Genomic DNA, 15,085 nt, shown 5'->3' with positions numbered 1-15,085 from the left:
ACTAAAGAAAGAAATTAAAGAAAACCTTAGAAGATGGAAAGATCTCCCATGTTCTTGGATAGGCAGAATTAATATTAAATGGCCATACTACCAAAAGTGCTATACAGATTCAATGCAATTCCAATTAAAATCCCAATGATGTAACTTACACAAATAGAGCAAGCAATTATGAAATTCATCTGGAAGAATAAGAAACCCAGAATAGCTAAAGCAATCCTTAGCAGAAAGAGCGAAGCAGCGGGTATCGCAATACCAGAACTTCAACTCTACTACAAAGCAATAGTAACAAAAACGGCATGGTATTGGTACCAAAATAGAAAGGTGGATTAATGGTACAGAATAGAGGACATGGACACAAACCCAAATAAGAACAATTTTCTCATACTAGACAAAGGGGCCAAAAATATGCAATGGAGAAAATATAGCCTCTTCAACAAATGGTGCTGGGAAAACTGGAAAACCATATGCAACAGAATGAAATTAAACCCCTATCTCTCACCTTGCACCAAACTCAACTCAAAATGAATCAAGGACCTTGGAATCAGACCAGAGACCCTGCATCTTATAGAAGAAAAAGTAGGTCCAGATCTTCAACATGTTGGCTTAGAATCAGACTTCCTTAACAGGACTCCCATAGCATAAGAAATAAAAGGAAGAATCAACAACTGGGATAGATTCAAACTAAAATGCTTTCTCTCAGCAAAGGAAACTCTCAGTAATGTGAAGAGAGAGCCTACAGAGTGGGAGAAAATCTTTGCCACTCATACTTCAGATAGAGCACTAATCTCCAGAATCTATAAAGAACTCAAAAAACTCTACACGAAGAATACAAATAATCCAATCAACAAATGGGCTAAGGAAATGAACAGACACTTCATAGAAGAAGATCTACAAGCTATCAACAGATATATGAAAAAATGTTCAATATCTCTAGTAATAAGAGAAATGCAAATCAAAACTATCCTAAGATTCCATCTCACCCCAATTAGAATGGTGATTATCAAGAACACAAGCAACAATAGGTGTTGGAGAGGATGTGGGGAAAAAGGAACACTCATACATTGCTGGTGGGGCTGCAAATTAGTGCAGCCACTCGGGAAAGCAGTATGGAGATTCCTCAGAAAGCTTAGAATAGAACCACCATTTGACCCAGCTATCCTACTCCTTGGCCTATACCCAAAGGACTTAAAATCAGAATACTACAGAGATACAGCCACATCAATGTTCATAGCTGCTCAATTAACCATAGCCAGATTGTGGAACCAACCTAGATGTCCTTCAATTGATGAATGGATAAAGAAACTGTGGCATATATATACAATGGAATATTACTCAGCCATAAAAAATGATAAAATTATGGCATTTGCAGGCAAATGGATGAAATTGGAGAATATCATGCTAATGAGATAAGCCAATCTCAAAAACCAAAGGACGAATGATCTCGGGGATAAGTGGATGATGACATATAATGAGGAGTGGGAGGGATTAGCGTTAGGGTTAGGGTTAGGTTTAGGGTTAGGGTTAAGGAGGGTGGCAAGAATGGAGGAAGGAAGAACTGTATCGTGGGAAAAGAGGGGTGGGAGGGGTGGGGGGAAGGAAAAATATAACAGAATGAATCAAACAACATTACCCTATGTAAATGTATGATTACGCAAATGGTATGCCTTGACTCCATGTACAGAGAAACAATATTTGTTTACAATTAAAAAAGAAAAAAAAAAGTTTTGTTCAGACATAAAGAGAGTGTGTTTCCTAGCCCACAGATGGGACATTTCCCCTCCATGACATTAATTTATTAAGTGTTTAGTACTGACAAATACTTGAGAAGGCTGCATCCTTTTATTGTTTTGAGAGATAAATTTGAGGCTAACTTTATACTTAGTCTCTGAAATCCTAGAGATTTTAAAAATTCATACTTTCCGGCAATATTTTTAAGAATGTCAGTTGTATTAAAACCATGGTTACATCTCAATTTGGGAATTCAGGAGAGTTTAATGAAATTAATTGAATTGTCATAGGCTAAAGTAAGAGAAAATACAAAATGATATTTCCCCATAGATCTTTATAGGTTTGTTTGCTCTATTATATTCCTGGCGAACACATTTTTTAAAATCATGGAGAGGAGTCCTTGGCTATGAGCGTTGGGGTTCTCATTAGAATGGATCCCTCCCAATGACACATCTGGTACCTGAGATCTGCAGCAAGTACAAAGGCCAAACTCTGCAAAACTACATGGAGTGCAGAATCTGGTCTGCATGTGGTAGCTGGTAATAGTGAGGTAGTTTGCCGAACTGTAATTGCAAGTCACTGAGTGGAATCCATGAAGCCTCCATGGCTTTCAGCAGGAGGCTTGTCATTGCTCATACTTAGGTCATAGTGATTTATCAACTTGAGAATCACAGAATTCCCAAAGCCAGACATTGTACATATCCAGCCTTTTTGTGAAAGGTACTGTCATTTACTTCATCTTAATCACCCTTTAAGTTTTGATGCAACTGGTTAATCTGGTATGGCAGCATGTGCATTTTCCAGCATCTGAAGAGCATTTAATTAAATACTTCTAACAGCCTGGAAAATAAACTCAATTAAAAGTAAGCTGAAATAAGAGGGTCCATCTCTTGGTTATGTCTTTCCTCAACCTAGATTTCTACCCTAATAGGACATTAAAATTCATAAAGATGAGGCAGAGATGCAGTAAAGTCATGAAATTATATGCCTTTTAACCGTTCATTTGAAAAAAAAAATATATTGAACACTTAACGAGGATCAGATGCTGAGATTACAGAGATACACGGAGGATGATTCTGCAGGAACTTCTGTCAGATCTGCATCATGATTTTATATCTGGATGAGCAAAAAAGTGTTTTAAATGAAACAGCAGACATTTAGGGCCATCCTAAAAATTGGACAGTTCCATTTCTATTCCTTAGGTGTTTAATGCTTTACATATTCAGTACCTAAAGAATATTCATGGACTAGTTTGGATATGAACAAAATCCAAAGATGGAACTAAACAGTCTTATTGTCAGGCAGTTGAAAGAATATTTTTAGCATGCTTTGAATTTTATTAGGTTTTCAAGGAGACATCTAAAAATTGCCTTTTTCTCTTTAAATTTGTCTAAATTGAATTCCTATTATATTACTTATCATGGTATTTTCATTAATTTGCATGCAGCTTTATTTCCTTTACTTAGCTATGACCACTTTCTGGTAGAGAATGCTCATCTATGTACCCCCGAGATGAGGTCTTGTATATAAGTGCTTAATAAAGTTTATTTAAAAAAAAAAGAAAATGTACAACTCTTTGAATCATAATTATAAATACAGACATCATAGATGTAAAATTAGTTAATTAAATTCCATCTGGTCACTTAGGTTTCTGAAATATACAAACTTAAGACCTATATGGCCCATTACACATTGTTTATTAATAAACAGATTCCCAGTACTAGTACTGCTCAAATTATTTAGGGCCACATGCAAGTGCACACACATAAACATGGATACACGACTGATGTGTGCATGTTGGATGTATCATCTTTAATGATGGGGTTTATTGCAAGAAGTCAAGGAAATATGGAGTAAGCCAGTTCTTAGTCTTAGCAATAACATAAGTTATTTCAAGTTCCAGATCTTTTGAGACAGGAAAGTGCAGTAGGTTTTGCAGTAAGAGAATCAGTGTGTTTCTGCATAACAACCATGGTTTGATTGATTCAATTTCTCTACTTTACTAAGCATTTAATTTTATGAACTTTCCAAGCCATAACAGAGGTGTCTAGATTCCCTGTTGCTGAGTCATTTTAAAGTTATCTCTGACTCTTGTACAATCTTGACACAATCCACATTTTTCAGGAGCTATAGAACTATAAAAAGAAAAAAAAAATCTCTCCTCAAAATGTGTCTGCATGATTTAAAACTTTCAGAACTACTCCTTCAACTTATTCAAAGTCCTAGCTTCAAGCCAGGTGTGTGTCTCAAGGCCTTCTTGGCAGTTTCTTGCTTCTGGGCATGCGTAGTGACTACCTGCTCCTTCCCCGCTCGCTTTCGCTTCTGCATGCAATTTCAGAACTACATGTCATCATTCCAACTGTGCCTTCAAGTAGTGAATGAAATGTTGTCCACCCCATCTTGTGAGCTACACCCGAGACATACTTGACTCTTCAAGACTTTCAGTGACTTTTTTTTTTTTTTTTTTTTCGGTACCGTGGATTGAACTCAGGGACACTCACCCACTGAGCTACATCCCCAGTCCCATTTTGTATTTTATTTAGAGACAAGGTCTCACTGAGTTGCTTAGTGCCTCACTTTTGCTGAGACTGGCTTTGAACTTGGGATCTTCCTACCTTAATCTCCTGGGCTAAAAAAGAAGAAAGTACCAGAGGAAATAATTATTTTTAAAAAACTCATTTCATGTAATTATAATCCCTTTACTCTCTAAAATCTCTAAAACCTGCCACAGTTTCCCTCCTATTTGCCAACACTAGGAACATCAACAGGAGTAAAGAAGTGCCCTAACCAGAGGGCATGAATAAATTACTTCCATGATAATTAGTTTATTTCCCTTTTTCACTTTTATAATTCTTTATAAAAAAACTGATTATTCATCTGTGTTCTGTCCTATAGTCACTTATTACCTCTTTCATAGCCTTTTATCCTTATGGTTTCTTTAAAAAATACTTATTGAATGTAGTAGTTGATTTTCCTTAAGAAGAAATCAAATTTAGGAATATATGTGAATTCCTGAGAGAATGGTATTCTAGGCAGAAAAATTGGGAAGCGCAAAGTCCCGAAGTCAGAGCCTGGCAAGGAGGCTGATTAAACTGGAGTGAAATGGATAATAAGAAAGGAGAAGAAAAGCCAAGAGAAAGATCACCAAGAACCTTTCTACCAGCTTAATCAGACATTTTTGTGTGTGTATTTTTACAACATTAGATAAAAACCAGAAAATAAGAAAAAAAGTCCTGATTCTCCCTCCTGTTGTGCATTCCTGTTTCCAATCTGTCTTTGCTTAACATCAGACACCAGAAAAACAAAATGTTGCTTCAAAAGAAGTTTTTCTTGAATCATAAAGCAATGAAAATTTATTTAAAATTTTTAAAAATTATATTAGTAGGTTTTATTCAGTTTCATATGACAATAAACCCAAATCAAAAGAGCTTAAGGAGGAAAGGTAAGTAATTGCTTGTTCTATCTCTAAAATCCAAATTTTGGCTTCTACCACCATTTAATTGGGAACTAAACAATGTCACTTGGATTCTATTTTTCTGTTATCCATCATGCTGCTCTATCTAATATTAGATTGTATATCTTCCCTCTCTGGAGATGGCTGCCCTCACTATAGACTTAGATTGCTTCTCAATCAAATCCAATAGGAGAAGACCAAAGGACTCTGGGAAGTCCCAGCTTCTTACTAATTCTAATTGTGTCACAAAGAAATTCCTGGAATAATCTATAAATGACCATAGCTAAGAATGTAATATTCTTATTTCCAGCATGGATTTTGTGCCTCCATTCAGTGTAGGTCAGTGAAGGAACCTCCAGATGGTAATGAAAGTAGAGTAAATTGATAATGGAGAACAAACACCTCAGGAAATATTCATTCATTTGGCTACCCCATCTTCCCATCCATATACCTTCAAAAGTGTCTCTGTCTACATTACATACATGTGTCATGTTCCACAGAAAACATGTCTTCTTCCCCTTCCTCAAAGAAATAACATACAAGGTCTTACTCATGTGCTGTACCCAAGACAAGGGATGTAACTCAATAGTAGAGCACTTGCCCAGCACGTACAAGGCCTTGGGTTCGATCCCCAATGCAAAACCAAAGCATAAACATCTTTTATTCACAACTATAAACCAAAGATATCTGTTAAATGTAAGTCCTCTCAATCAGAACTCTGTCTAACTCCTCTGGGACCACAGAACAAGCACTACATAGCACAATTAATTCCCAAATCTCATTCAATGCAAATTTTTTTTCCTTAGGCTGTCATTTGGGGAAGAAAAATAAGATAAAGTTGTTGCTAGTACACAAACAACATATTTTATATGACAGGTAGAAAAAAGACTCCTTGACCTAGAAGTAAAATATATTTCAGAGAATATTTTCTATTGATAAGGGAATGGTTGATGGCAGATCAGTAGACCACTTTCTCCCTGATGGGGATAAAAGAGGGCATGAATGACTTCTGCAGATCTCCTTGTATACAGGGGTTCTCTACTTACAAAGTGCTTTAGTAGAATATTTTGGATAAATTTTTCTTGTTGTAAGCAAACTTTAAAATATGGACCTTGACTGCACCCATTCTTTGCTTGTATTCTTTGAATCTTTGAATTACTAGTAAGTTTGATGTCACATAATTATGATTTATGTGACACTGCTTCAACACTTCAATCTATTGAGTTAACACGATTGTTTTTCATGATGATGTGTTATACATCCTATAATGCTTATCAGTGTACTTATTTTAACTTTAGGTTCTGGATTCTGAGAAGTATTTTAAGATTTGTGCCATCTTAACCTCTTTTTGTAAGGCTTGGGATTTCTCTAGCAGAGCAATTTATTTAAACCCTTGGCATGGTTTTAAACTACTTCCATTTACTCTATCTCAGAATGTAGTATTCAGAAGAGTTATAATTAAGAATCAGAGTACTTATATCTAGAAATCATTCTTGGATTTTCTGTCTTCTAAAATTTGTCAGACAGTACCATATTTGGAGGTATGGTTTTTTTCAGACAGAGCCAAACCATGAAGACTAGAATTAAGTATGTACTTCAAGTACACAAACACTGATGTACTACCACAAGGATTGAGAACTATCAGGGGAAGAAGACACCACCAAATGGACAAAATAAGGTGCCAGTGACTGACCCTAAAGAAAGGAAAATGTAAGAGCTGCTTAATGAAGAATTCTAAATAACTGTTTTAAGGAAGTAAAGCAATCTTTAAGAAAACACAAACAAATACACCAAATTGAGGAAACCAGTAGGTGACCAGAAAGAGAAATTGAATAGAAAGAGTCAAATTATGTTGATAAAAATAAATTGAAGCTGAAAAATATACTGAATGAAATAAGAGATTCAATAGAGAGTGTCAATAGCAGAATTGATCAAGCAGAAGAAAGAATCTGTGAACTCAAAGACAGAGGGCAAAAAAAAATAATGAAAAGAAATTGTGAAAACTTACAGGACTTACGAAACAGTATCAAAAGAGCAAATGTTTGAGTCATAGAAGTTTAAGAAGAAGAGAAAGATATGAGGACAGACAACTTATTTAAAGAAATAGCAGAAAATCTCCCAAACCTGGAGAAATGTAAAATATGCAAGTACAGGAAGATCAGGTCAAAAGTCTCCAATCAGATTCAACACAGATAAGACTACCACCAAATATATTATAATCAAGAGGAACCAAGCTACTAGAATTTTCCTCAGCTAAATATCTAATTTGGTCACTAGTAAGTTCTTCCTATCAGAAAACACTAGGACACGAGGACACTACTCTAATTCAGTCTTTTCTTTCTTTCTTGCCTTTTTTTTTTTTTTTTTTTTTGCTACAGTGTAACAAGCATCATCTCTTATCCATTGTCAAATAACATGTTCCTCATTTCTGAGACCTCACCAGAAATATGGACTTTACTCTCCATATGTCTACAAGATTCTACTCAAGACTCTATGTATTCTCTCATAGGATGTAGGCTTTCTCTCTAGCTCTCCACTTTTCTTCCTGAACCCTCACCAAAATCACTCTTAGCATCCTCACACTTCAGAACTCTTCCATCTCCTACTTATTACTTATTTCCCAAGTTGCTTCTACATTTTTAGGTATTTGCAATAGTAGTATTCCACTTTTTGGTACCAATTTCTGTCTCAGACTACTAAAACAAAATACTACAGATTGAGTGTCTTAAGCAACAGACTTTCATTTTTCACAGTTCTGGTGACAGGAGAATCCACGATCAAGATGCTGGCAGGTTCAGTTCCTGGTGAGGATCTTCTTGTAGTTTACTGATGGCCACTCTCTACTTTGGCCTTATATGGTAGAGAAAAGGGAGACACTGGGCTCTCCGTTTTTATAAAATCATTATTTCCATCATGGGGGTTCCACCCTCAAGATCTCATGTAAACCTAATTATTCCCCAAAGACTCTACCATCAAGTGCCACCAAATTTAGGTGAAGCATTCCAACATATAAATTTGGGAGTGGGAGGGGGCAAACATTGGGTCCATAACAGAGTGAACAGAGTGGAAGACAAAAAAAAAAAATGATGATTTGCTTATATAAAACTGCAGAAAATGTAAACGAATCCACAGAAAAAGAAAATGGATCAGTGATTTGAGGAAGAGTGGTGGTAGGACACAGGATTTTAAAGAGGATTTTTTTTGGCGGGGGGAGTGGATAATGGATATGTTTGATGCAAAACTTTTAATAATGGTTTTATAGATTTATATATGTTATAATTTAATATTTTAAATAAAATCAGGTCATTTTATTTAAGTTATGTCTCAAAGTATTTTAAAAAGTAGTATTTTATTGTACATTATTTTTAGTCTATATTATTTGGTATATATTTATTCAAAATCTGAGACTTCTTTTGTATACCATTTTTATTGTGTTTTTCCATTTCCTTAAGTATATCTTCTATAATTATTAAACATTTTGAAGTTTTTCATATATTCAGAGAAAAAGTACATATCTTGAATATATTTTCAAAAACAATGAACTTACTTTTCAACCATCACTCAGATCAAGAAATGAAACAATATCAGAATATTGAATGTCCACATCATTCCTTTTCTCAATCAATTTCCCATTTCTACTCCTAAGGTAACAATTATCTTGACTTGTAACAGCATGAATATGTCTTTCCAAGTTTTGAACTTCATATAAATATAATAATACACAGTATCTTCTGTATTTGACTTATTTATGCAATATTAAATTTGTGATATCCATATATGTTGTCCCAGGTAGCAAAAGTTCAAGTATATTCATCGCATTATAGCATTTAATTATGTGACTACACCATGATTAAAAAATGAAAACGTTAAAAACAATCTATCTACTTTCTTTTCATGAATAATTTGGTCATTTTTAATGTGATGTTCTTTCAAAATTCCTGCTAAGAACAGAATAGGGTATGTCTTTTAGTGAACAAGGATATACATTTCTTTTGTTTATATAAAGAATTACTGGGTCATGAATATTTCCATCACCCCAAAAACATACTTCATGCGTCTTTTGCTTTTTCTACGCCCCCCTCCCCCCATTCTGCAGTTCTCAGAATCTACTTAGTTTTATCTGGTCTGGGATTTTTTTTTGGTAAATAAATGAAACTACACATAATACAGAATTTTGTGTACAACTTCTTTTGCCTTAATGTGGCTGTTTATATCAGTAGTTTTTTAAAAAATTAATAGATGAAGAATGTTTTAATGTTTTTGGATATATCAAAATTGTTTATACATTTACCTGTTGATATGATGAGTGGGCATTTTTTCCAGTTTTGTGTTACTATGAATAAGGCTGTCATTAATATACATATTGTGGCTATTTTTACAAGTAAATATAACTTTATCTCCCTGTCTAATTGCTGGATAATTTGGTATTCTATGTTACAAGTCAAAAAACCTTCACATTGTCGATAAAGTAGTTGTATTTTTATACCAGCAATATGTGAGATTCACATTTACTCTGTCAATGCATAATGTCTTTTCAATTATTTTAGTGGGTTTTCAGTTGTATCTTATTGTATGTTTAATTTCTGTATTGCTCATCAAAATGCCACCTTATGAATAAAACATTCATACATGTGCAATAATTAAATTGCTTTCAGTATTTTGCTTTTAGTGCAATCATGTTTTTATACATTTGCAATTTTCGAGTGATGAATTTGTCAGTGTAACAAATCAATGTAATAAATTGACAGTTTATCACTTTGATTTATAACTTCTAACAGTTCAACCAGATAATCAAGTGTAAATAGTCTGTGAATATTATAATCATCATAATTTTCCCTTTTTATTATTATTACATTGAATTATGGTAAGAACCTCATACCGTAGACTCTTAAGCTCAGGATGAGGACTTCTGGAGAATGAAGTATCAGTTTAAGGCCCCACTAAAGGCCCAGATCCAAAAAATGAAAATGAAGCTTCTTGCTTCACATTCACCCCTCAGTCCTTTTCCTTCTTGCCATGACTTCTAAGAACCTCACCTTCTAGCTTTCCACATGAGGAAAGGAGCCACTATACTCTCCAAAGTGATCTTGTGTTACCTCCATTTAATGAAAACAGAATTCTGATGTTTTAGGTATTTGTCCAGTTATTCAAGCAGTACTTTTTCCCCACATTTTGCTCTTTATTTTAGTATAGTTTTCTTTGACAAGAGTTCCAAGGGAGAGGGGAGGGAGTGATAGGATTGGGGCACCAAACTTCATCTGAAACCCACAAGTGTCTATTGTGCATTTTACCTTGTCATTAACTAGATGAAGTGGAATCGCATTTTGGCAAGGGAATGGGAAGAAAAAAGATTTAGATCCTAAAAGTCAGAATATGTATTGAAAATCTTTTAGGGCCAAAAATACCCCCAGAAAATCCCTCAGGAAGCCATGAGGTAGAAAACTAACATATTTGCAGAACTCGGGTCTCTGTGAAAGCTTGACTGGGAATGATCCACCTGAAGCTCCTGTGGTTTTTTGGACATCCTTGATGGCCACTGACCAGAGGCCACCCTCAATTCTTTCTTGCATGGGCCTCCTCAACATGGTAGCTTGCTTTATCAAGGTCACCAATGAAGACAGCTAGCAGGATAGTAGTCACCGTTTTATTTAATCCAATTGTGGATGTAGCATGCCTTTACTGCATTCTCTAAGTTACTTAATGTGTAGAGTTAATGTACAAGGCCATGGATACTATGAGCCAGAAATTATTGGAAGCCATCTTGGAGGCTGCCTCCATAGTTAGATGATAAATGTACATTTAACTTTACTAGATAGTGCTAAATAGCTTTCCGAAGTGCTTGCTGATAATTTACACTCCTACCAAAATGTATAAGAACACTTCACATCTTACTGTAAGTTCTTTTCATTTCAGTTGTTCTGGGTGAGTGTGCAGTAACACGTATATGAAATAAATCTCATTAACATATCTCTCAATTTATTGCAGGTTTAAAGTGTCTTTCAGTAATGTTTATAGTTTTCAGGACAGGGGTCCTGCATATCTTTTGTTAGATTTATTCCTGGGTATTTGATATTATAAATGGTATTTAAACTTCATTTTCCAGTTTTCATTGCTAGTATACAAACATGATTTTTTGTATTTTTATTAGCCTACTTGCTAATATTTATATATTTATTAGATATATTATTCATTTACAACATATTATTACTTTTGGTACCATTCTTTTTAGTGGGTTATTTTATATATTACATTAATTATCCTTTACTTATCATAGTCCTCCATAAATTATCAATTTTATTACTTCCTGAATGATACAAGAACTCTATAATTTAACTCCATTTCCTATACTTTGTATATTGTAAAATTTTTTATACATATGTAACATATATATAATACTTGCATTTATTTTATGTACATACAATATATTGTCACTATATTATTTCTTTTTTAAAGTTTGCATCATTTTATACTTCTTGGCATATCCACTCTTCCTGATACCCTTCACTTCTTCCCACAGTTTCATACTTCCTTTTGAGATCATCTTACTTTACAAGGAAGAACTTCTTTTGTTACTTTTCTACTACCAGTCTTCTGGAGGCAAATTCTCTCAGCATTGACCATTCAAAATATTGTTATTTTGCCTTCATTTTTAAAAAAATTTTATTATTTTTATTTAGCTTTTAATTTTTTACAGACTGCATTTTGATTCATTGTACGCAAATGGGGTACATCATTTCGTTTCTATGGTTGTACACAATGCAGATTCATACCATTCGTGTAATCATATATGTACATAGGGCAATGATGTCTGTCTCATTCCACCATTTTTCATACCACCCTCATTTTCTTCTACATATTCTAAAGTTCCCCCATTATTCTCTCATTCCCCACCCCCACCCCCATTATATATCATCCTCTACTTATCAGGGAAAACATTTGGCCTTTGGTTTTTTTGGGCTTGGCTTATTTCACTTAGCATGATATTCTCCAATTCCATCCATTTATTTGCAAATGCCATAATAGTATTCTTCTTTATGGCTGAATAGTATTCCATTGTGTATATATACCAGAGTTTCTTTATCCATTCATCTGTTGAAGGGCATCTAGGTTGGTTCCACAATCTAGCTATTGTGAACTGAGCTGTTATAAACATTGATATGGCTGTGTTACTGTAGTTTGCTGATTTTAGGTCCTTTGGGTATAAACCGAGGAGTGGGATAACTGGGTCAAAAGGTGGGTCCATTCCAAGTTTTCTTAGAATGGCTTTTATCAAGAACACAAACAATAATAGATGTTGGCGTGGATGTAGGGAAAAAAGCACACACTTACATTGCTGGTGGAGTTGCAAATTGGTGCAGCCACTCTGGAAAGCAATATGGAGAATCCTAAGAAAACTTGCCTTCGTTTTTGAAGACTCTTTTGCAGGTACGGAATTTTAGATTAACTTTACTTTTCCCCCTTTAGCTTTAAGGATGTCATTCCATTGATTTCCAACTCCTATGGTTTCTGTTGAAAATTCAGCCATCAGTTTTATTGCTTTTAAAAATAATATGTTGTAATGATTTGTTTTTTTCATTGTATTTGATTTAAAATAAACTATTATCTGTTAAAATTATTGCATTTACCATATTTAGAATAACCTATCAGTAGATTGATGTCTGTAAGTTTTGAAAAATGCTTGGCAATTAACTCTCTTCAAATACTGTTTTTGTCTGTTCTCTTTTCTCCTGGAATTCCAATTAAATGAATGCTTCATCTGACTGCGTCACTTTTGTTTTACACACCATTCCCCTCATTTCTTCCTCTTCATATTCCAGCTGGTATACTTTGTATGGGTTTGTGTTTTTTTTTTTAACTAATTCTATCCTCTGCTCTATTCAGGCTACTGATAAACCAACCCAGTATGTTCCTAATTCAGATATGTTTTCTTGATTCTAGAATATATATTTGATTCATTTTTATAGATTCCAAATAGCTATTGAAATTCTTTGAATTTTTATTCATTTTGCCTATGTGTCTTTTTTTCTTTTTTTTGGCATTGGGGATTGAACCCAGTCAGGCATATGTGTATGGAGGCGTGGGGGTGGACTAGAGAAACCACTTTCAGGTTGGATGCTGACTTTTTCCATAGTATTTGATAACCTAAGCAAGAGCTAAAATGTGTGAGATTTTACTCTTTTCAGCTAAGCCCACCAATCTTGTGCAATCTCATTGCACAACTGAGCATGTATCTAATTGAAGAAGCAGCCCTGTGTTTAGTTTGCTCCAGTCTCCTTTTCTTTTTTTTAAAAAAATTTTATTTTTTGGCACTAGGGATTTGTTGCTGTTGTTTTAGTACTGGGGATTGGACCCAAGGGCATATAACCACAGAGACATGTCCCCAGCCCTTTTTTACTTTTTACTGTGAGACAGGATCTCACTAAGTTGTGGAGGCTGGCCTTGAACTTGTGATCCTCCTGTCTCAAGTCCTCTCAAGTTGCTGGGATTACAGGTCTGCTCCATGGTGCTGGGATTGTTCTAGTTTTCAATACATAATTCTATTCCCATGTGATTAGACAAAGTTTTGACAGTTTTCCTTTTCTGGAGTTGATTCCCTCTATAACGGGTGAGTGAAGATTTTCATTCCACATCCAGATTCACAAATATTCCAAATATTCGCAAATATCTAGAAATATCTCTTCTAGAAAGGACTCTTTCCTCACCTGGTTTTTAATTTTTGTGGCTCTTATTAGTTTCATTCACAGTTCTCCAAAATATTTGAAAATGTCTTTAAATTTATCTTTTTAAATTTTTTGTTCCTGCTTTAAAATAGTTGTAGCAGTGAGTATGTTGGCCTGCCAGAACCTACCACATCCCGCCTGGAAATATAAGTCCTGCTTCATCCTTTTTGATTTCTAATGTTGATGCTTTATGGTCAAAGAAATTAGTACTTTGGAATTTGCTCTAGTTTTCTGTTTTTTTTTTTTGATTAAAATATTTTTTATTTTTACAGACACATTTTGATTCATCGTACACAAATGGGGTACAACTTTTCATTTCTATGGTAGTACACAATGTAGATTCACACCATTCATGTAATCATACATATATATAGGCTAATACTGTCTGTTTCATTCTACTGTTTTACCATCCCCACCCCCTCCCACCCCTTTTTCCTCTACACCATCCAAAGTTCCTTCATTCATTTCTTCCTCCCATCAACCCCCCTCATTATATATTGTCATGCACTTATCAGAGAAAACATTTGGCCTGTGGTTTTTTTGGGCTTGGCCTATTTCATTTAGCATAATATTTTCCAACTTTATCCATTTACCATCAGATGCCATAATTTTATTCTTCTTTATGGCTGAGTAATATTCCATTGTGTACATATACCACAGTTGCTGTAGTTTTCTTTGTGGCTGATACATAGTCTACTTATACAAATTTTACATATGTTAGGAAAGAATGCATCCTTTGTGTCAAATGTGGAATTCTGTAAACACTTATGGTTCAAACTTATTTAAAAATGTTTTAGTCTTTAGTAGAACAGCTTTTTTTTTTCTCTTCTTGATCCATTAGATTTTTTGAGTTTTGTTAAAATAGATGAACATTTTCTTTTTATCTGTTTCCTTGTACTATTATCATTGTTTTATTTTTAGGTTGTATCAATAGGTGGCAAGCATGCTTAGATGGAAATAATCTCCTTGTTTTATTATTCCACCAGTACTCATCATTTTTGCTTTATCTCTTTCCTTTTTGCCTTAAATTTCATTTGTCCTGTATTAAATTGCTGCCCTGGGTTGTTTTTGGTTTGTACTTTCCTGGTATACTTTTTGGTCATGTTTTTTATTATCTTCTCTGTACTTTTCAAGTGTGTTTTATACACATATTGTTTGACCTTGCATTTATAACTATACTAAT

Source organism: Sciurus carolinensis, chromosome 4 (assembly GCF_902686445.1).
Source record: "Sciurus carolinensis chromosome 4, mSciCar1.2, whole genome shotgun sequence".
Lineage (NCBI taxonomy): Eukaryota > Metazoa > Chordata > Mammalia > Rodentia > Sciuridae > Sciurus > Sciurus carolinensis.
Note: the sequence above shows the minus strand (reverse complement) of the source record.